Source organism: Terrapene carolina, unplaced genomic scaffold (genome assembly GCF_002925995.2).
Source record: "Terrapene carolina triunguis isolate 2854851 unplaced genomic scaffold, T_m_triunguis-2.0 Scaffold35022, whole genome shotgun sequence".
Lineage (NCBI taxonomy): Eukaryota > Metazoa > Chordata > Testudines > Emydidae > Terrapene > Terrapene triunguis.
In genome coordinates, this window is record NW_020699373.1 from 4,307,007 (window position 1) to 4,330,677 (window position 23,671).

Consider the following 23,671-nt stretch of genomic DNA (forward strand, 5'->3'; position numbering starts at 1 on the left):
TTTAGTGACATGTTGCAACCAAGGCTTTTGTATGCCTTGAGGAGGTTTTCCACCAACAACCTGTAGTGGTCTGCCTTGTTGTTTCCGAGAAAATTTATTGCCACTAACTGGAAGGCTTTCCATGCCGTCTTTTCCTTGCCATGCAGTGCATGGTCAAATGCATCGTCTCGAAGAAGTTCACGAATCTGAGGACCAACAAAGACACCTTCCTTTATCTTAGCTTCACTTAACCTTGGAAAATTTTCCACAGAGGTACTTGAAAGCTGCTTGTGTTTTGTCAATGGCCTTGACAAAGTTCTTCATCAGACCCAGCTTGATGTGTAAGGGTGGTAACAAAATCTTCCTTGATTCAACAAGTGGTGGATGCTGAACACTTTTCCTCCCAGGCTCCAATGACTGTCGGAGCGGCCAATCTTTCTTGATGTAGTGGGAATCTCTTGCACGACTATCCCATTCGCAGAGAAAACAGCAGTACTTTGTGTATCCAGTCTGCAGACCAAGCAAGAGAGCAACAACCTTCAAATCGCCACAAAGCTGCCACTGATGTTGGTCATAGTTTATGCACCTCAAAAGTTGTTTCATGTTGTCATAGGTTTCCTTCATATGGACTGCATGATCAACTGGAATTGATGGCAAAACATTGCCATTATGCAGTAAAACAGCTTTAAGACTCGTCTTCGATGAATCAATGAACAGTCTCCACTCATCTGGATCGTGAACGATGTTGAGGGCTGCCATCACACCATCGATGTAGTTGCAGGCTACAAAATCATCTTCCATGAAGAAGCTTTTGCGAACAGGGGCTGCTAACAGGGAGTTTCGCAAGGGAGTTCTCCAGGTGAAGGAGGAGCAATACAGCACCCTTTTGGGGTAAGTGACTGTCTGCAGTGTGTGTTTGTTTGTGTTTGGGGGTTACTTGCTGTGTGCTGAGCTTGTGTTTGGCACTCTGTTTGTTTGTTTGGTTGTTTGAAGGACCGTGTGCTGTGGCTGACAGTTGGAAGCTGTGAGCTTCAAAGGAAGGTTTGAAACCAGGAAGCCTCTGGTAATTGGCTGAGCCTTACTCAGTGGGCGGGGCATTCATACAGGCCAGGGCTTTATAAAGCAGCGCACAAGCGACCAGGGAGCGTTTGCGACCAGGGGCTGCTAACAGGGAGTTTCGCAAGGGAGTTTGGAAGGGGAGTGGGAAGGGGCGAGGGTCCCTTGCCGGTTCTATCTGTTTTCCCTTTATTCCCCTTAAAACTTTAAACTTCTTGCTTAAACAACCCTTTCAGCGGACAGGGGGCTGCAGACGGGAGTTTGACAGAGGGAGGCTTACGATGGTTAGGAAGACCCGCAACACCTGTGCCACCACTGCTTCTGTCTCCTCCACCTGCGCCTGTAGCCAGACAGAGCGCCTGAGCATGGATGCTTCTACCCAGATCCTGGTGTGGTTTTGCAGAGACTGTAACTTGCAATTTCCACTTACTGATATCCAGGCTGAGGGGACCATCCAATGTGAAAGGTGCCTGCTGGTGGAATCTCTCAGGCAGCAGGTGGGAGAGCTACAGGAGGAGGTGGCTAGGTTGAGAAGCATCCGAATCCACGAGCAATTCCTGGACAGTGTCCATGTGGAGACAGCTGAGGTAGCTGTCCCAGGACACAGGACTGCTGATACACCACTGGTGGAGGAGGAGATGGCTCAGGGTGGACACTGGCAGCTGGTTACTTCTGGCAGCAGGCAGTGCTCCACCCCTGCTCCGAACCCTCCCGCTGTGGTAATAGGTAACCGTTATGCTCTTCTTGATACAGGAAAGAAGGCATCACCCCCTACAGTAAAGGAGGAGAAGCCTCGTACCCCTAAGGCTGGGAGGTCTGCTGCCACCACTGCGAATAGGAAACGTAGGGTAGTGGTGGTCGGAGACTCTCTGCTGAGGGGGACGGAGGCGCCCATCTGTCGCCCTGACATTTCATCTCGGGAGGTATGCTGCCTGCCGGGAGCCCGTATCCGAGACGTTACGGAGGCATTGTCGAGGATTATCCAGCCCTCTGACTACTACCCCATGCTACTCATCCATGTGGGCACAAATGATACTGCGCGGTGTGACACTGAGCGGATCAAGAGTGACTACAGGGCTCTGGGAGTACGGGTGAAGGAGTTTGGAGCGCAGGTGGTATTCTCTTCGATTCTTCCTGTCAAAGGTAGGGGCCCGGGCAGAGACAGATGCATCATGGAGGTGAATGCCTGGCTGCGAAGATGGTGTCGCCAGGAGGGCTTTGGCTTCCTAGACCACGGGATGCTATTTGAGGAAGGACTGCTAGAGGCAGAGATGGTGTTCACCTTTCGAGGAGGGGAAAGACCCTATTTGGACACAGACTGGCTAACCTAGTGAGGAGGGCTTTAAACTAGGTTCGACGGGGACAGGTGAGCAAAGCCCGCAGGTAAGTGGGGAACATGGAGACCTGGGAGATGGGTCGGAGACGAGAGGGAGTGTGGGCTATATTGGCAGAGAGAAAGGAGGGTCAGGACAAAACCGGGAGGAAAGATCAAACCAGTATCTTAGATGCCTATATACAAATGCGAGAAGTATGGGTAATAAGCAGGAAGAACTGGAAGTGCTAATAAATAAATACAACTATGACATTGTTGGCATCACTGAAACTTGGTGGGATAATACACATGATTGGAATGTTGGTGTGGATGGATACAGCTTGCTCAGGAAGGATAGACGGGGAAAAAGGGAGGAGGTGTTGCCTTATATATTAAAAATGTACACGCTTGGACTGAGGTAGAGATGGACATAGGAGACGGAAGTGTTGAGAGTCTCTGGGTTAGGCTAAAAGGGGTAAAAAACAAGGGTGATGTCATGCTAGGAGTCTACTACAGGCCACCTAACCAGGTGGAAGAGGTGGATGAGGCTTTTTTTAAACAAGTAACAAAATCATCCAAAGCCCAAGATTTGGTGGTGATGGGGGACTTCAACTATCCGGATATATGTTGGGAAAATAACACAGCGGGGCACAGACTATCCAACAAATTCTTGGACTGCATTGCAGACAACTTTTTATTTCAGAAGGTTGAAAAAGCTACTAGGGGGGAAGCTGTTCTAGACTTGATTTTAACAAATAGGGAGGAACTCGTTGAGAATTTGAAAGTAGAAGGCAGCTTGGGTGAAAGTGATCATGAAATCATAGAGTTTGCAATTCTAAGGAAGGGTAGAAGGGAGAACAGCAAAATAGAGACAATGGATTTCAGGAAGGCGGATTTTGGTAAGCTCAGAGAGCTGATAGGTAAGGTCCCATGGGAATCAAGACTGAGGGGAAAAACAACTGAGGAGAGCTGGCAGTTTTTCAAAGGGACACTATTAAGGGCCCAAAAGCAAGCTATTCCGCTGGTTAGGAAAGATAGAAAATGTGGCAAAAGACCACCTTGGCTTAACCACGAGATCTTGCATGATCTAAAAAATAAAAAGGAGTCATATAAAAAATGGAAACTAGGACAGATTACAAAGGATGAATATAGGCAAACAACACAGGAATGCAGGGGCAAGATTAGAAAGGCAAAGGCACAAAATGAGCTCAAACTAGCTAAGGGAATAAAGGGGAACAAGAAGACTTTTTATCAATACATTAGAAGCAAGAGGAAGACCAAAGACAGGGTAGGCCCACTGCTTAGTGAAGAGGGAGAAACAGTAACAGGAAACTTGGAAATGGCAGAGATGCTTAATGACTTCTTTGTTTCGGTCTTCACCGAGAAGTCTGAAGGAATGCCTATCCTAGTGAATGCTAATGGGAAGGGGGTAGGTTTAGCAGATAAAATAAAAAAAGAACAAGTTAAAAATCACTTAGAAAAGTTAGATGCCTGCAAGTCACCAGGGCCTGATGAAATGCATCCTAGAATACTCAAGGAGCTAATAGAGGAGGTATCTGAGCCTCTAGCTATTATCTTTGGAAAATCATGGGAGACGGGAGAGATTCCAGAAGACTGGAAAAGGGCAAATATAGTGCCCATCTATAAAAAGGGAAATAAAAACAACCCAGGAAACTACAGACCAGTTAGTTTAACTTCTGTGCCAGGGAAGATAATGGAGCAAGTAATTAAGGAAATCATCTGCAAACACTTGGAAGGTGGTAAGGTGATAGGGAACAGCCAGCATGGATTTGTAAAGAACAAATCATGTCAAACCAATCTGATAGCTTTCTTCGATAGGATAACGAGTCTTGTGGATAAGGGAGAAGCTGTGGATGTGGTATACCTAGACTTTAGTAAGGCATTTGATACGGTCTCGCACGATATTCTTATCGACAAACTAGGCAAATACAATTTAGATGGGGCTACTATAAGGTGGGTGCATAACTGGCTGGATAACCGTACTCAGAGAGTTGTTATTAATGGTTCCCAATCCTGCTGGAAAGGCATAACGAGTGGGGTTCCGCAGGGGTCTGTTTTGGGACCGGCTCTGTTCAATATCTTCATTAACGACTTAGATATTGGTATAGAAAGTACGATTATTAAGTTTGCGGATGATACCAAACTGGGAGGGATTGCAACTGCTTTGGAGGACAGGGTCATAATTCAAAATGATCTGGACAAATTGGAGAAATGGTCTGAGTTAAACAGGATGAAGTTTAACAAAGACAAATGCAAAGTGCTCCACTTAGGAAGAAAAAATCAGTTTCACACATACAGAATGGGAAGAGACTGTCTAGGAAGGAGTACGGCAGAAAGGGATCTAGGGGTTATAGTGGACCACAAGCTAAATATGAGTCAACAGTGTGATGCTGTTGCAAAAAAAGCAAACGTGATTCTGGGATGTATTAACAGGTGTGTTGTGAGCAAGACACGAGAAGTCATTCTTCCGCTCTACTCTGCTCTGGTTAGGCCTCAGCTGGAGTATTGTGTCCAGTTCTGGGCACCGCATTTCAAGAAAGATGTGGAGAAATTGGAAAGGGTCCAGAGAAGAGCAACAAGAATGATTAAAGGTCTTGAGAACATGACCTATGAAGGAAGGCTGAAAGAATTGGGTTTGTTTAGTTTGGAAAAGAGAAGACTGAGAGGGGACATGATAGCAGTTTTCAGGTATCTAAAAGGGTGTCATAAGGACGAGGGAGAAAACTTGTTCACCTTAGCCTCTGAGGATAGAACAAGAAGCAATGGGCTTAAACTGCAGCAAGGGAGGTCTAGGTTGGACATTAGGAAAAAGTTCCTAACTGTCAGGGTGGTTAAACACTGGAATAAATTGCCTAGGGAGGTTGTGGAATCTCCATCTCTGGAGATATTTAAGAGTAGGTTAGATAAATGTCTATCAGGGATGGTCTAGACAGTATTTGGTCCTGCCATGCGGGCAGGGGACTGGACTCGATGACCTCTCGAGGTCCCTTCCAGTCCTAGAATCTATGAATCTATGAATCTATGAATGGGACAAGATCCTTTCGATGGTCACGGAACATGGAAACCCTAACATCACCTGCCAGGAGATTCCACTGCTGTAGTCTGGAGCCCAACAGCTCTGCCTTACTCTTGGGTAGTTCCAAATCCCTGACAAGGTCATTCAGTTCACCTTGTGTTATGAGGTGTGGTTCAGAGGAGGAGGATGGGAGAAAATGTGGGTCCTGTGACATTGATGGTTCAGGACCAGAAGTTTCATCCTCTTCCTCTTCCTCGTCTGACTCAAGTGAGAATGATTCTGGTGCATCAGGAACCGGCAGTCCTTCTCCGTGGGGTACTGGGCATATAGCTGATGGAATGTTTGGATAATGCACAGTCCACTTTTTCTTCTTTGACACACCTTTCCCAACTGGAGGCACCATGCATAAGTAACAATTGCTGGTATGATCTGTTGGCTCTCTCCAAATCATTGGCACTGCAAAAGGCATAGATTTCCTTTTCCTGTTCAACCACTGGCGAAGATTTGTTGCACAAGTGTTGCAGCATGTGTGTGGGGCCCACCTCTTGTCCTGATCTCCAATTTTGCAGCCAAAATAAAGGTGATAGGCTTTCTTAACCATAGTGGTTATACTGCGCTTTTGTGATGCAAAAGTCACTTCACCACAAACATAGCAGAAGTTATCTGCACTGTTCACACAAGTACGAGGCATCTCTGCTCACTTTGGCTAAACAGAAATGTGTCCCTTTGCAAAATCAAACACTGACAAATAAGAGAGCATGACACTGTATGATTTCTTGAGCTGATATAGGGCAATTTGTTCAGCAGAGTGATGTAAGCTTCGTTATGATTGCATCATCCATGACTTCTAGGAATAACATGATGCAATTCATATCATGTATGACGCAATACCAGCTTCAGATTGCATCATTCATTGTTTTGCCTAAAAAGCAAGTCCAAACCCAGTCATAGATTTATTCATAGATCCAGTCAAAGATGTATTTTAGTCATTTCTGGTTTAAATTGAGATCCCTTCCCTTTATAACTCACTTATCCTCTGCCATTCCCAAGTCAAGGGTTGTATATACTGACCCAATAGCATATCTTGAAAACTAGAGCCAATCAACAATTTTAAGCATCATTTTCGTTCTCAGTGACCCAGAATTAGTAAAGTTTGACTACATTTATTTCAGAAGCATTTTGGCTGTAGAGCAGTGTTATTGGGAATGGTCTCATTTTATTTTGCTGTTAAAGAAGAGTTGAAATCTAACCTTGCTTCTGGTTTCTGAGTGAACCTGGGTATAAACCCATCAAAACTGAACCTTTCCTATGGGTTTGCAACAAAAGTCACCGAGGGAAAATTAGATTCACTTTGTAGGGATATTAAAGAAGGTATTAACAGTGATTCCCCCAAGTGACAGTGACCCCCCATAATTTGTCCCCCATACTTTAAAATCCAACAGTTTCACCAAGTAAACTTGTAAGCTACTGTCTGTAGAAACCATTGATTGTATCTGTCCTATGAAAAATACTTTATTACTATGTAAAACTTACAAACAAGTTAATTGACTTTGTTCTTGAAGTGAACACTATGTTACCACCCCTGATACAAGGTAAACAAACTCTATAAGCCTTTAAGTGACTTTCACTTTATTGTAACAGCAACGGCTCCTAGGAACAGACTCCCACCCTCTGTGATTAAAGGGCCGGGAGTCTCAAATGAATTAGCACACACCCCGAAAGTGGTGGAGACAGTAAAATATGGTTAAGATATGGAATGTATGTTGATGAATGCTTGATGTACATGAATGGTTAGGGAGGTGTCAGCCTAGAAAGGGAGTATCCATCGGCCGAAGAATGTGTCAAGTAGATCACCAGACAACCCCCGGAGGGTAAACTGGGATCCACCCTATCACCTGGAAGGATGAGAAACACAAACTTTGGACAGTGTGGAGCCACCAGGAATGTGCCACTTTGGACAGTGTGGAGCCACCAGGAACGTGCCATCTGCTGACCGAGTCAGCAACAGCAGGATGAAACAGCTCCCATAGACTAACATAGGAATTAATTCCTATAAGAATGGACTCTAAAGACTGAGGACTTTGAGTCTCTGGTTCTGCTGCCAACCTCCAGGAGCATCAGGTGCACCTGACACGGACTCGGCTCCATCCTCATGACCAAGATACCTGGCCAGTAACTTGGCATGAGCAACTGCTAGGCTGGTAACTATAACACCTATACAGAACTTGAATGAATAATTGTGTGAATGAATCTAATCTATCTATCTATATATATATATAAGGAATAAGTAGTGATAGGAATAAGTAGTCAAACAACATTTATTTTTATCTTTTGCTTTATTATATTTACAATAAATGTGGCATCTTTGCCTTATACCAATAGAATAAAAACCAGCAGGATCTTATTAAGAGGGATAACAACTTGAACTTGAACTATTTTTTAACATTATGGCCTCTGAATTCATGTAAAACTGGTTCTGACACACACTGGTTTCCAACCAAACCTAGGTTCCACATAAATGTAGGCAAAATTCAGTCTGAATTAGTTTCCACAATATGGAAACAAGCTTTAACGCAAGTGGAGAAAGTCCAAGGGCTGGGTTTTTAAATGTATTTAGGCATTGCTATGCTGAGTATAGGCCCTGTTAATCCAACCTGAACTATTTTCAAGGTGAAAAGAGTATGTTATCCTTCAATGTGGGAAAGCAGTACCTAAGAAGAGAGTTTAAAAATAAAGTACATTAAATGTAATCCTTTTAGCTCTCTTGTAACAGCAAACACTATGGGAAATTCAGCACAAATGCAGTGTAAAGAGGTAATCAGGGCCTCACAGGGGTATTTACAGGCTGTTACTGTTGTGTGTTTCAGAGCGATAGAGAACATTCTCAGCAAGCAAATAGCCAGAACCAGATCCTCACCTGGGGTAAATCATCATAGCTAGGTTGAAGAATATTGTTGTATCAATGCACTAATTAAAAATTGAGTTAGCTTTGAGACTATTTTAGTTGCCAAAAATAGCTTGAAGGGATGACAATTCGGGTGATTATTCCTGTCGACTGACAATTTGGGTGCTTTCCTTCATTGAAGTGAATGGAGCAATATCGATTTACACCCACTGAGGACCTAACCAACAGTGTTTAATGGGAGAGCCAACTGTACTGCCTAAAACTCAATCTTTTAGAAGAAAAGAATACATTTTCAACCAAATATACAAACATGAATTTTTAAAACAATATGAGAATATTACTTTCACATCATAGTACTTGAGTGTCTATTCCCAGAGGGGCTCTGGAACATGAGTAAATTGCTCATATCGAGGATGCATTGTCTTGGCAGAAATAAGCACCCAAACTGTCACCTCTTTAAGCTATTTGTTGTTGTCTAAAATATCCTCGAAGCTAAGCTAATTTTTAATTAGTGTCTTTATATTGTTTTTCTTTAAGGGAAAAAAACACAAGTAAATAATGTGTTCTCTGATCTGAATTAAATCCTGTTTGTATGGGGATTTAGGTTTTGTGTGGATTTTCTGCCTATACTTAGCCTAGCCTTTGAAGTTCCTGTTTCTGTAACTTAACTTTGTCACTACTTGGGACTTTCACTCCTATCACATTTGCAGATTAATTCACGATTTTGTTTTCAGGTTATTCCAGGTTTTCAGGTTGTTAAGACCAGCAAAATTCAGAGAGAGAGAGAGAGAGAGAGCGTGCGTGTGTCACCCTTCATTGAGTAGGCCAGAGCTCAAGGTAAAAGCACAGAAGGGCAATCGGCTGTCATTAAAGCCATCGTCAGCCAGTGGCAAGAAGAGCAGCAGATGTGCCCAGCAGGTTGTGATCATTAAGATCCAGCACCAGTGAAAAATCTATTAACCGGGCAGAGTCAGATACACAGCAGAAACTTGCACAAAATCTGTTTCACACTCTCTTGCTCTCCCATATCTAATAAGTCTATGCTCACCAATGTCGCTAATCCAGAGTCTCTCCGTAGGTGTACCAGACAGTGCACAATAGTTAGGCTCAGTCAGATACGTCTATTAAAGTGTTAGCATTTATTTTTCAGATATCTACATCACACATCCAAGTAAGCAAACTAATGAAAATAAATGAGATTAAACAAATAGACACACACATACTGTATTTTCCCTACCCAAGTCTACTTTTTAAAAGAATGTTTGAATAACAAGAAAATATAAATCATGAAAGCTATGCAAGCACAATTTGTCAGCAGTCTGTCTTTCAGAGCAATCTGTGACGTGCATTTGTTAGAGCACGTAAAAAGTGATAACCTCCTTTTATTAGTAACAGTAGTATTCACTTGTTTGTTCTTTGTATTGCAGTAATGCCTAGGAGCTCCAATCATGGACCAGGACCCCACTGTGCTAGGTGCTGTACAAATACAGAACAAAAGGTTTTTTGCAAGTTCCTGAGCAAAAACTATCGCTCTTTATGCCCCTCAAACAGTTCAGTTACACTGCTAAAACATTAGGTTCGACTTAACTTCCTCTTTATGGTAGGTATTTTGCCTAATTTTCAGAAGAGCTCAGCTTCCATTTGTGCACCTGAATAAGAGCCAGATTTTCAAAAGCGCTCAGCACTCAGCAGCTCCCATTGTGACACACATGTGGCCAGATTTTCTCAAGAGCCCAGCAGCCAAAGTTCTGCTCTCACAAAAAAACTTACTTCATTTTGGTGCCTAAATGGGAACCTAGTGCTTTGGAAAATCTGGCCCAAGTGTGGATAATGATCCCTTCTGAAAATCCAGCCTAAATAATTTGGCTCATTTGAACTGAATTAACACGATATGTAAAACAATTCATATAAAAATACTAAGCAGTTTTACCGCTAACTTCTTCCCGAATCTCTAACATGCAGATGGCAAGTAGCTGATTTAATTTGTATTCGCTCTTTTGAAAGGGGAACAAAAACCTATCCAACTGTCCTGTCCCTTTTGACTTAGTGCAGAATAGTCCTCCTTTGGACTCTCTAGAGAGCCGAAGCCTGCAGCAGAAATACAACAAAACTACATTTTGGTTAGAGTAGATCCCACGATACAGTGGGTATTTAGATACGAATTCATAAAATATATAATTTTGAGCTTGAGAAATACAATTCCTTGGTGAGCCAAAGAAAAAGACCCACAATATTTTACCCTGTAGGGATTTATTTCTTGCTCTCATTGACAACATAATTGAGAGGGACATGGCTTCAACTTTCCTTTGGAAAATGCAAGTATTTTCACTTTCAGATGGCTAAATAACCAATAATTTTGAGAGACAAGTTCTTCCATCATATTGCCAATGTGGTATTTAAGAAAAAACAATAGCCTGGTGTGGTTTTTTATTGCTGCCTTTTACTGTATAGATTCAGGATTGATCAATTGTGTCTCATAGATCCTATGCTGCTAATATCCATTGGAATAAATGGAAAGGACCCATGTTTTGGAGCAGTAGCATCCAATTTCCATCTTCACTGTTGCTGTGGAATTCTGAATGACCATGGTGTGCAAGTTCTATTACAGCAAGAAAGTATTACCTACCCGCCTGACTGAAAGTGGAAGTATGGGAAAGGCTGTTTTCATGTGATTTCCAGCCCACTATTGCACACCAGCAAGGTTTGAACAGTCCAGCTAAACATCCCATTGTTTGAATACTTTTTTTTTGTATTGACCCTGAAGTCTGGACCTTTTGACTTTTACCCATCACTAGTGTAAATATGCACATATCTAGATGCATGGCTATTTCTGCACCATGCAAATCACTCGTGGAGAGTGTATGGAGAGACTATTATTGTGGTGTGTTTGTAATTTTCAAAGGAATACTGGGAAATTTCCATTATGCTCAAGCAAATTTAGCCAAATGAAAGCATTGCCTAATGTTTGAATAGTGTATAAATTAAAGCATGAAAGCATCTAGTCACTCATTTTAATTGCTAAAATGCCTCTGGGGGTTAGATTAGATGAAGAAGAACCCTTAGATGGATGATAATCTCTCTCTGGGGCAATACTGATAGCTAGGAATATAGTAGCAATTCCTTTTACACCTCACAGAAGAACAAAGTTCAGATAGAGATATGACAATCAGACTATCCTGGATCTCTAAAAGAAGATTTTAAAAGTCAAACAGAGCAGAGCCTTGCATTACTTGAAATGATGCCAATTACCTGTAATGTTTTAGCAAAGAAGTCTTTAGTTGAAACAGCAGCAACATTCTGATGATATTCTATTGAGAACTTGTCAGAAATGTTATCTTTTCAACATACAACGGAGGTAGCAAAGCATGAATGGATTTTATTAATTATCAGCACCAGTAAATGATGTATAGGCTTTTTAGCCATATCACCATTTGGCTCAAACTGAAAATAAAAAGCAGTTGAAAAAATATTTGAAATGATTTCATTGTTCAAAGCTGCAAATACCATGTGCTGAAAAAACGTCATAGTTTGGATGAAATGGACAAATTCCTAGAATTAGTCATCCAGAAGATAACAGTTACAATATTTAGGACAGACTTGAAAGAAACAGTATTTATAAAAAGGTCAGGAAGTTTTCTAATGTATCTTAAACGTGTACATTTTGTTAAACAATATGCACAGCACTGAATGTGATTATATTTATGATAACATCACTTTACAAAGTAAGTCAATCCAATGAGCATATGCACATAGGCCCAGTCATTCTACAAGGGAGTGTTTACCTACTAAAGATTTTTTTGTGAAGAATCGGTGATCCAACTTAGAGAGCTAATTTCTGCCATGAGCAACAGCCACGGACTTCAGTAAAAGTAGTGTTCACATATCTCAAGGCATAATTCAACCCGGAGAGAACGAGCAACTAAAATGTGTGCTAATCAACTCTGAAAATCGCAGTGTAGAATCAGTGTGCAGAAGATGTATGGCTGCAGGAAAAAATGCAGAAACAAATAAGCATACGTCTATAATGCTGTCTTCAGTGTCTTCAAATCCCTTAGCATGTTTACTGAAACCTTTGAAAAAAATCAAGCTGTATTGCCTCATATTCAAAGGCAGATGCGGAGATTACATGGAAAATGACTTGCTGACCTGCCTGTGAAAAATTTAACCCATATTGATCACAAGAATGACCATTCTGGGTCAGACCAATGGTCTATCTAGCCCAGTATCCAGTCTCAGACAGGGGTTAGTGCCAGATGCTTCTGACAGTTGGAAGTTTAGGGGGACATAGAGCATGGGGTTACATCCCTGACCATCTTGACTAATAGACATTGATGGACCTCTTCTCCATTAACTTTTCCAGTTCTTTTTTGAACCCAGTTATACTTTTGGCCTTCACAACATCCCCTGGCAACGAGTTTCACAGGCTGACTGCGTGTTGTTTGAAGAAATACTTCCTTTTGTTTGTTTTAAACTTGCTGCCTATTAATGTAATAGTTCTTGTGTTTAGTGAAGGGGTAAATAACAGTTCCCTATTCATTTTCTGCACATCATTCATGGTTTTATAGATCTCTATCATATCCCCCATCACCCACATAATTTAATAATTTAATAATTATTTAATTAATTTAATAATTCCAGCTGGTGAAAAATATATATATTTACGAATATGCTGAAGACACTCTGGTCTTAAGGAATGGTTTTAGATCCATTGTTTTTGATTGATTTTAATTTGGGACTTTCACAGGAGTAATGCAGTATCCCTGCAGTTTGATTACGATCAAAGAAGCCACTAACCTAGTAGGGGCATGTGGGTGGGCACTGCACCAGCAGCTCCTGTAGCCCCAGGAATTCTGCCTGCAGACAGGTGAGGAAAAGAGTGCTTCTGTGGACATTGGGTATGCAGGAGCTGAAACAGCCGCACTCTGAGAGAAAGCAGCATATCCCACTGACTATAGCCTCACTCCAGGTTACCAGATGGTGGCCCATGTGCTACCCCTTTGGGGTGCCTAGTGTCCCTGGTGATGCTATTATCCCCCTATACACTCAAACAGAAGGAGGTAGGATGGTCTTGTTGTTAAGGCACTGGACTGGGACTCAGGAAACCATTGCTGTATTCCTAACTGCCACAAACTTGCTGTATGACCTTGGGCAAATCACTTCATCGCTCTAAGAATCAGTTCCCCATCAGCAAAACAGGGATAATACTTCCCTAGCTCACAGGGGGGTTACAAGGTGGTACGGTGACGGGTGTCACCTAGTTAGCATACAAGGCATGACATTCCGGCTGCCATGTTGGCAGGAGCATCACAGGAGGGGCTGCTCCAGAGAAGCCAGAACATGGTTCATAATAGATTTACAAACACACACCGCATTTAGGAGTGCATTTCTATTATTTATGTGCTTTTCACTTCTCTCACACAATAGCTTTCAAGGCTTAACGACTGATAACAACAAGCAATTTTGTTGCACTTGCTTTGTGTGATATGGGATTAATTCATACAGTTTAAACAAAGTTTTCACTCTTTCTAATGAGCTTCCTTCCCCCCACCCCCGCCCTACCACTTCCCCTCAGAGGAATATTTGCTTTTGTCAGGAGTCAAAACAGAAGGATGAAAAAACAAGGAGGCAGATTATTTTAAAATAGATGGAATGTCGGAAGAGATTACCTGCACAATATAGGAGGCATTGAGGCAAAAACCTGGAACTGTCAGCCCCACATCAACAGGGAAGCCTTCAACAGAAAGGCAACTGGTAATCAGGCATCCTGAGTGAGTTAAATTGCTTTGTGCAGAGACAGCATGCATGCTAATTGTGAAGGCCTAAAAGTAAGGCCAAAGCTAAAGGTAGTAAAGTGGAAGTGACAGTAAGCAATTCAAATTCACTTGTAATCCTTATGCTATGTTTAACTACTAGAGAGATGTGGGTAATGAATTATCCATGGTTTTAAACTAGCTGTAGATTATTCAAATGACTAGTTTTAGAGCATATTTGGTCCACTTAAATGTCTGCCAAAAAAGTGCATCAAACCCAGTGTGAGTTTTTTAGGACATGACTTGAAGGAGAAAACTCTTTTCCTCTCACAGTTCTCCTATTTAAAAAGCACTATTTAAATTATTTGCTGCTATATCCCATAGCAAAGAATGCAAGGCCAGTATTACACCTTGATAGGGAATTGTTAGATTTTCATTTACTAGATTCCTTGCAAGTCACGTTTCATTTATAAAGTCAACAGAGAGCTCTACCATGAAAGAGATGGTTCAACTGTTTGCTGCCCCTGTGGATTGTACAAGGTCTGTTTATATCATGACTAGTATATTCAGCTTCTATTCTTCTTTCATGTGACAAGTTCAGAAATAACTTTTACCTATGCACTTCTATTCAGAGCCAATAAAAATAGTGATGGGCCAGGGCCAAAACAAGAACCAATTATCTGACTCCTACCTTTTCCCCCTGAAATTTGGAGCTTTCAGATAAAATGAGAACCAGATACAATCTCCCCTGGATTTACTTCTACAAAGCAAATCTAACTGCTGAGATTTTACTAAACTAAATCCAGTCCTCCAGTTCTGCCCCTCTCTTTTCGGAATAGATATGGGCCAAAACTGGAACTGTTTCTCCAAACCTCTCTCCACCAAACTTGAAATTGGAATGTTTGAATGGAACAAGACCTGGACAAAACCACCCCGTTTCCTGAAATAAATCTGACCAATGAGGCTTAGCAAAGTCAATTCTAGACAATGCCAGCTATCCAGATAGGTTTTTCACTTGTCTTGAAACCATAGTGAAGGGGTTCTTAACCTTTTAATAAGTGCAGGCCACATCTTAATAGAGAGATTATCTCATGGAACAACTCCTCTGATTTCTAATGGCCTGAACCTTCTCTCTTTCTTTTTACAAGAGCACGATATCCCAGTAGCAACTACAGCAATTACTTATGGGGGAAAGTTGTTTTAGGAAATAATGCAACATATTTTTAGTGGTCTTTTAAATATGATTTACCAGCTGGAAATAAGGAGATAGTATCATGTAACCAGGCCAGATCCCACCAACAAATGCTATATGGACCACTGGGGGCCCTTGAATCTCAGGCCATGCTTTGAGAACTACTGCCTTTGGGTACATTAAAACAAATACATTTTTAAAATAGTGCCTTCTCACTTTCTCCTTCTCCGGTTTTCATTCCAGTATCTGATACTCATCAGGAAGAAAGGAAGCTGTTAAGATAAATTTCAAAAGCACTGCAGAACTGTATATCTGCATTTTTAAATCTAATAATCATACAAGTACATCTCTCTGCAGCCGTCACACATTGGCCCGATTAGCCACTATTGACAGAAAAGGCTTATCTGGCATCAGCCTTCTCCTAAATGAAAGATGTAAGGAGGTAAATAATATGGATAACAGCAGCAAACATAAGACTGTGGAGATGCAGCTGAATCCACTGGTCAGTTAAGTGAAGAGGGCAAGGTTTGCCCTCTTACATGTGGTCACTTGACTCCAAACATGTGCCAAGACTCAGAGAGAAACTATATGGCTCCCTGAGCATTTGCCTGAGGTACAGTGTCTCTGGTGTACTCTTACAGTATGGCTACACAGCAAAGAAACCCACGGCTGGTCTGTGCCCACTGCATGGGCCAGCTGCCGGTGTCTAATTGCTGTGTAGACATACCACCAAAGTCAGCCATTCACAGAGTAAACCTGCTGTTCCCTGCATATACAAGAAATAATGCTAGCAAAATGAAGCAAACTATTCCCACTCCTAGAGTATAAAGTGATCTATCCCACCCCCTACCCCCAATCTCAAAGTGGGTATTGTGAGGCTTACTTACTGTTCATTAGGTATTTGGATCCCCTCAGATGGAAAATAGGGAATCTCTGTTCATATGGCACATTACAGGGTGAATCAGTGGCAGCATAATGTACATGGGCCTTTAAGTGAGAGGTTCTATCAGCCTTATGAAGAACTCAATAGTATTTAAAGAGACTTTTTTTTCCTTATAGATTTCAATAGTACCTTGCAATGAGGCAGCCATGCACATCAGTTACAATAATTAAAATGACAAGCGGAACCACAGCAGATAGCAGCTATTATTACATGGTTTATTTTTATTCCAGGCTGGAATATTTGTAAACGTGTGAGTTTCAAATGCTGTTTTTGTTTTAAATGTGCGCTATATTTTCCGTGAACGTATTGGACTTAAAATTAATCCTGATGACATGAAAAGCACTGATAAAGGAGGAGGCTTTGTACCAGTTTGACAGAATTTAGCTAAGTCACAAACTCAGAGCACACGCCTTTCTAATGTTTTGATAAATATTTTTGATGTGTCTTTAGAGTTACAACATAGAGTAGATCCAAGTTGGCATTATGCCTAATGCTCTTGAGGGACGTTACAACCGAGACTCCAGCTTGCGACCTTATGGCTCTAGTGGTTTGATTGTTTATTGCCATGTTTCTATTTTATGTAAATTAATTTTAATACAGATCTTAAAGCAAAGACCCATTTTGCCTGATACAACTTCTTTGGAAACTCAGAGACGGCTCATGAGGATTGTTCAGCTTTTTTGTGACACTATCAAACTAAATCTCCATAACAACAAAATGAAAATTTATTCCCTTGACTTTATATTTACTTTTAAAAGTCATAAAGTGTTGAAGGTGATGGTCTCTTGCACTTTTGCTGATTTTCCTTTGAAACAATGTATTGGTAAAGGTATTGCATGCTTACTTATTTAATTAATGCTAATACAAAATGCATTTAAATCTGGTGAAAACAAGGAGAAAAACAGGTCTATTTGAATTAGGAGTTAAACAACATTCAACACAAAAACTGCAAACTTTTTTTTCTCATACTCATACTTTTTCAATGGAAAATTACAGAATATGCTCTCAAAAATTATAGCCATATAATTGTGCTATATTATGAGTGTGTGTGGGCTGCTGCTCCTCTGTGCATTGTTCATAATAGAGAAATTCTACTCTCAATAATATTGATGTGTATTCAGTGTATTCAGTGGGGATGTGTGGGTGTCACTGGGAGCAGAATTTAGCCCTTTTGAGCCCTGCACTCTGCACAGCTCCACTACCTTTCACTCTTATAGTCTTTTCCCATTTATTGCCTCTGCTCTTTTCTTCTGCACTTCATGTTAAACAACTTCCCCAGTCCTGTAGGCCAGTGGATACGCCATGCCGTCCTCCCTCAAAACGATAGGGAAAAGACATTTAAAAACAAAATTACATTTTAAAAATGATGAAAAAGTGGCACTGACATGATGTGTACACTACAAAAATCAACCAACTACCCTGATCTTAACTTGTGAAAACTTCATTCCTCCCTTGTGTGTTGTATGAAGTATTTCTGCCACTTTCGATTTAATATTATCAGAGTCAGGTCTTTAGGTTATAAACCTGTGTTTGTAGTTGGCATACACTCTTATGGCACTGCAAATATAAACAACAACAAGATGAAAATAAGAATGCATTTTTTATGTATACCACACTTCATGTCCAAAGGCTAGAGTCTAATAACTCTGGTACAGGGTGAAAAAATACTACACCACCTCACACATCCCACTTCTACACATACAAACTAGGAAAGCACCTTCCCATGAGTATGCTGTAGGACGGTCAGTAGCTCTATCTGTGTTGATGGGAACTGCTCTAAATAGGGTAACAGACAGCCCCTCAGATAGAGTGGTCCTATTAAGGCTTTATCTACATTATGAATAGTTAGGTGGATAGTGCACTTGATGGATAACATTCTAGGCACTAAGGTAATTCAAATAAATTTGGAATAGGATATGAAGTTCATTGGCTCTCATGCATGGAACCTTTAGCAGTTGTGCTGCTAGATTCTATAGTAGGTACAAGTTGTGTTCCCTCTAATTTTTCCCACTCATGTGCGGAATGAATTTTGTTATGTGCAACAATATGGAGGTGATGTGTGACACATCACCTCCGTATTGGTGAACATAACAAAATTAATGTGGCGGGGGTGGGGCCAAGGGGTTCGGAGTGTGGGAGGGTGAGGGCTCCAGCTGCGGGTGTGGGCTCTGGGCTGGGGCTGGGGCTAGGGATGATGGGTTCAGGGTGCAGGAGGGGGCTCAGGGCTGGAGCAGAAGATTGGGGTGCAAGGGGTGAGGGCTCCGGCTGGGGGCTCTGGGGTGGGGCCAGGGATGAGGGGTTTGGATTGCAGGCTGCCCCAGGGCTATGGCGGGGAGAGAGAGGACTCCTCACAGCTCTCTCTCCCTGCAGTAGAGCCTGGGCTGGGGGGGAGGGGCACCTCTCCCCCGGCCGCGGCAGGTCCAGGGCTGGGAGAGAGGCATCTCTCCCTGCTGCAGCCCTGAGTACCTGCACCGCACTTAATAGGCTGCAGCATGGCCACGCAGCTTAGAGGGAACTTAGGGTACAACCTAGTTTTCAAGACCAATCCCAAATAGAGAGTGTATTGAGGTCTCCAAGTAGTCTGGTACAGCTGGATTCCAGAATGTGTTGTTTCCTTGTTGGGAGAGAAATACCACATTCTTGTCTAATCTATATACAAATATACATACTCCTTGACAGTTATATTAGATGGCAAAATTAATATGCCACTTATAACTCTCAGTTCTCTATAGAACAGCTCTGATATTTTCCTTGATTGCTTCTCTCCCCAAACACTGATTTTGGACACTCCAATTCCCAAAGTGCCTGGCCTCTTCTCCCAACATATGACCTTCACTGCTGTACAGCAGAAAAAATCCACACAAAATCAGATATTATCAACCATTCATCTTAAACACAAGGTCTTAGGCATTTGCCGCTAACACTACGTCCAGTTCAAAGGCATATCTTCTCATTACCAATTAACTAAACTGAGTGTCAGGTTGGGTGTGCCTACAATAGCTGCTAACCCCTTACATGGGTTCCAGTCTCATAGTTATTTCAAAAAAGTTATTAGCTTCACAGTTCTAATTCTTTTGATGCAATGATTACCATTATGCAACCTAGAGATTATGAACTTTTGTTGTGAGAAGGAACATCAAATTCTGAATATTTCAGAGGTGAAAAATTCCTCTCTTGAACACTACTGAAACCTAGGCTTTTGACTGGCTCATGGTTATAAATAATCCCTCACACCTTCAAGAGATGCACCTTGTCAGCCTGTTGGAGTACTCTCTAACACCAGATAATGCTGCCAACGAACAAGTGAGATTCACACTTGGTTTTCACTTTCCTACTGTACAAATAAGATGTACAACTTTTCCAAATTGAGGGTCAAACACGCTCCCCATCCACCCACCCACCTAGTCTGCAATCTTGGCCACACTCTTGGGTGGCATCAAAACTTCATAACCTTCATTAGAAGAAATAGAAATATAGATCTGGCAATCCCCAACATACAGAGGATAGCTTGGCCCATGTTTTCTTATCAGCTTATCAAGTAGAGTCACATACACATTCAAAAATAAACAAAACCAACAACTGGTGAGAAAACAAATCCATGTGAGGGGACTTCTGGGAAAGTTCTCCAAAGGGGTGGATGGACATTCTCTCCCTCCCTCTCCCCACACTTAAAAACAACACTTTCTGAAATAAAGTGCACATGTTTACATGGCTGCAATGTCACAATGTCATTTTATGTTGCTAATTGTTATTTGCATTGTGTCATAGGCATGTTTTGGGGTGAAGTATGATGACATCATAAAGTACAGAGCATGGCACACAAAAGGAGTTTTCTGGCTCACAAGTCATTTGTAGCGGCAGCAGAAACAGTTGCTTTAGGGTCCAAATTAGCTTTGCAGATAAAATGTTAATGTTGTTTCTGTTTTGCAAAGCAGATCTAAAACATTAGCATGCAGTCACATTCCGACAGAGCAGTACTGCTCTTTTCCATATTAGACTAGAGGTTTTGTACTTCTCTCCAGTTCCAGAACTGTAAAAGCAAGTCAGAGCCTGCTCCAATTGAAGTCAATGGAAGTTTTGACACCGACTTCAAAAGGAGCACGACTGGGCCCTAAGTAACCACAATGAACATTTTCTTAGATTGCTCCTCCAGAGACTTAAAAATTCCTTTGTTGGTTTTTGAAAGAAAATTAAATAAGTTAAGGTCATGAACTTAAAATAAAGGTTTTGGCAAAGCTGTTTTGTATATCAATGCAATGCCCAATAAAGGTGCCGTTTGATTTTACATCCCCCATCATTAAATGCAAGCAGACATTAAATATCATTTAATTACTGTACTACACTGTTTTATTCAAGTCACTTATGCAGAACAATATAGAACACATACTAATAAGCTTTACTTTTCATGTAGTACAGATTTAAAAAGTAGCAGTAAAAAGGATAGTCTGAAAGTTACCTCCTGGGGAAAAAAGTTTCTCTCTCTCTCTCTCTTTTTTCTTTGATTATGTTCTGAAATGTTAATTGGGGGCTCATCCTTTTGGACTGGAAAACTGAAATGTACACGACAGCTTCCTACTGCTCATGTTCATAATGGCTTCAGAGACAGGAGGAAAATGTCCACAAAACATCAATTTGATTTGCAAAGCTTTGGAGGAAAAAAAAATCAAAGCAAACTTGCTTTGGACTTGGCAGACATCTGATTTGCTATGTCATGTTGCCCTCTGAGAATTGGTGCTTCAAATGTTAACCGGGGGAGGGTGAGATAGCTGCAGTGCTAACCACCAGATGCTAAACTGGATAAATCAGGGCTTGTTCATGAACCTGGTTTGAATAGGCCAGCACCCTGCATCAGCAGATTTGTTTTTCATATACTATAGGGGAGCAAAAACCAGATCTTCCATCTAACACAGATACCTATCTGTTGTTGCTATCCTGGAGCAAAAGAAAATGAAGATACAAGCTGTGCTCCAGGAAATGTCATTTGGGGAGGCTGATGGTTAATGAGAGGAGAGAAGTATCAGTTGAGAAGCGTAGGCCCATTCCCATCCCTTCAAAATGGGGCTTCCCATTTGATAGGAGATGAAGAGGCCATCCGCAAAGTTCCCTGATTTGGAGAACCAAGGCTCTTCCTCACTGAGTTTCTCCCAAGTTCAGACACTAAGCCACACCTGACAGCACTTCGTCCCATTTTGAATCATCAAGGTCTTTCTCCCCCCCAGAACAGAAAAACAGCTGCCTCAAAGAGTAGCAATCTTGCATTTGCAGACACTAAGATGACTCTTTACTGCAAGAACTCCCTCCCCCTGTTTGAGACACCTGAACTCCTTCCCTACACACACTTTTCATTCATCACCTGCCATTCCTCTAGGCTCCCTGTCTAACCAGGCAGAGAGTGAGATCTACTTCATTTCTGGCACAGTAAGGGGCACCTCCTCTGCCCCATACCTCACTTCCATCAGGAGGCTGGGTCTCCTATCAAATTAAAGGAATTGAAGTGTAAGAAAACCCATGTACTGCATCTGGTGTGAATCAGAACAGGATTTGGATTCTGTTTCCTGTTTCAACACTGGGATTATAAATAAAGCAAGGAAATAACCATCAATATAATTTTTATTAAGACAAAATGACTTCTTTAAATAAGTGAAAGAACACCAAAGGCTCAGTCCTGCAAACATTTTTCTACTGGGCATAGTGCTTATGCCCCTCAGCAGTCTGACTGGAGGCAATGGAACTGCTCAGGATCGTGCACACTATTCTAGTAGTGATCCACCTGCACCACCCCACCCTGCATATTATGTCATTGGGAGCTTTTCAACTGACTTTAATGAGAGGTGGATTAGGACCTACATCACCGTAGCTGTGGCTGAGGCTAGAACAATGGCTTTCGATCGCAAAAGAAAGACCAACAGATGTTTTTAAGGACTGTGTATGTATGGATATTAAATTGAAATAAATGCATATTTCTACACTATTTTTTCATTGCACCCTTATCTAATACTTTCCTCCAAATGTTCTAAATTATTCTAACAGATGAGAAGAAAATTAGATTTCTGTAACACTATCACCACAAAGAAAAGAATTCCCTCAAAAATAGACTTGAAAATAGATTTGAGAGATCCCTCCCCACCATATTCTTTCTAAAACTAAACAATGTTATTCTTGAATTCGACACTATAATTTTTTTCCTTTAAAAGTCAGAATCTAATGCAAATATGTGATGCAAAAGCACATACTTACAAGTAATACTGTCATTCTATCAAAGTAACAAGCTACAGCAGAGCAGGCAGGCAAAAAACATTCTCCGATGGCTTTACAACTTCTAACAACAGTATATTTGCATTTAGGACAGCAAGAGATGCCATATGCAACTTGGTTTCCATAAAACAATGACGACAAAGCTACTGCAGTTAAAAAGAAATATTGCGATGGGAGAAAGAAGAAAATGGGAATTTAAAATCTGAATAAGACTGGAGGACAAAATTTGGTTTATACTTAAGCGATTTATACACCATTTTCATTAGTTGCTACAAAACTGAATATGGACCTTTATTTTTAGGCATACTTTAAAATAATATTTGATCCTTCAATTACAGATAATACTAGCACCATAAATATGTAAAAGATCAGGGAGGAAATCCTGTCCCCAGTGAAGTCATGGGAAAATTCCCACTGACTTCAATGGGACCAGGATTTCATCCCAGGATTTTAGCTGAAAATTACCAGACTCCCTTTAGTATATAGTATAAGCAAAAGTTGGAAACAGTAGGCTTTAATTTTCATTAGAACAGAGGTTCTCAATCCTTCCCATGCCATGACTCCATTTTCTGTACTAGGATCCCCCTCCTCTCTACCTGGAACCTATGGGTATGAGAAGGCTGCTTGTGATCCTCAGACACCTGCTTGTCTCTCCCTTCTCTGGGAGTCATGACTCAAGTGGAGAACCCATTTATTAGAAAATCAGAAACAAAGGAAGCGTGTTGACCAACTCCTCAGGTCTCAGACAGATCTGCTTGGCAACACTGTCTTGCTGATTAGAGGCCCAGTCCAAACCCATTGAAATCTATGGGAGTCTTTCCATCAACTTCAATGGACTTTGGATCAGGCCCTAGAAAGATGAAGATGCCTTTACTTTACTTAAGCAGAGAATTTTGTGAGAACACAGATGGGCCCTGAGCTGCGTAAAAAACTTTACATCCAAAGCAAACCTGATGAGACTTTACTTACTTACAAACCCAGCAACATATCACCTATCTAGTTATACTACTTGAAAGCAGTACTCCATTGGAGAGGAGGTAGTTATTTATATTGGTGTCTGTAGCTCTTTTGTCCACCTTGCATAAAATCCAATATACAGAACTAAACCTTGGATGACTTTCTTTCTCCAAAATATATCCATTATGATTGTCTCTCTTCCTAACTTAGCTTTTCTTTTTGTTACCTCCTGATATGCCTGCAAATACCTGAATGGGCGAAATTTGATACAAATTACTGATGACC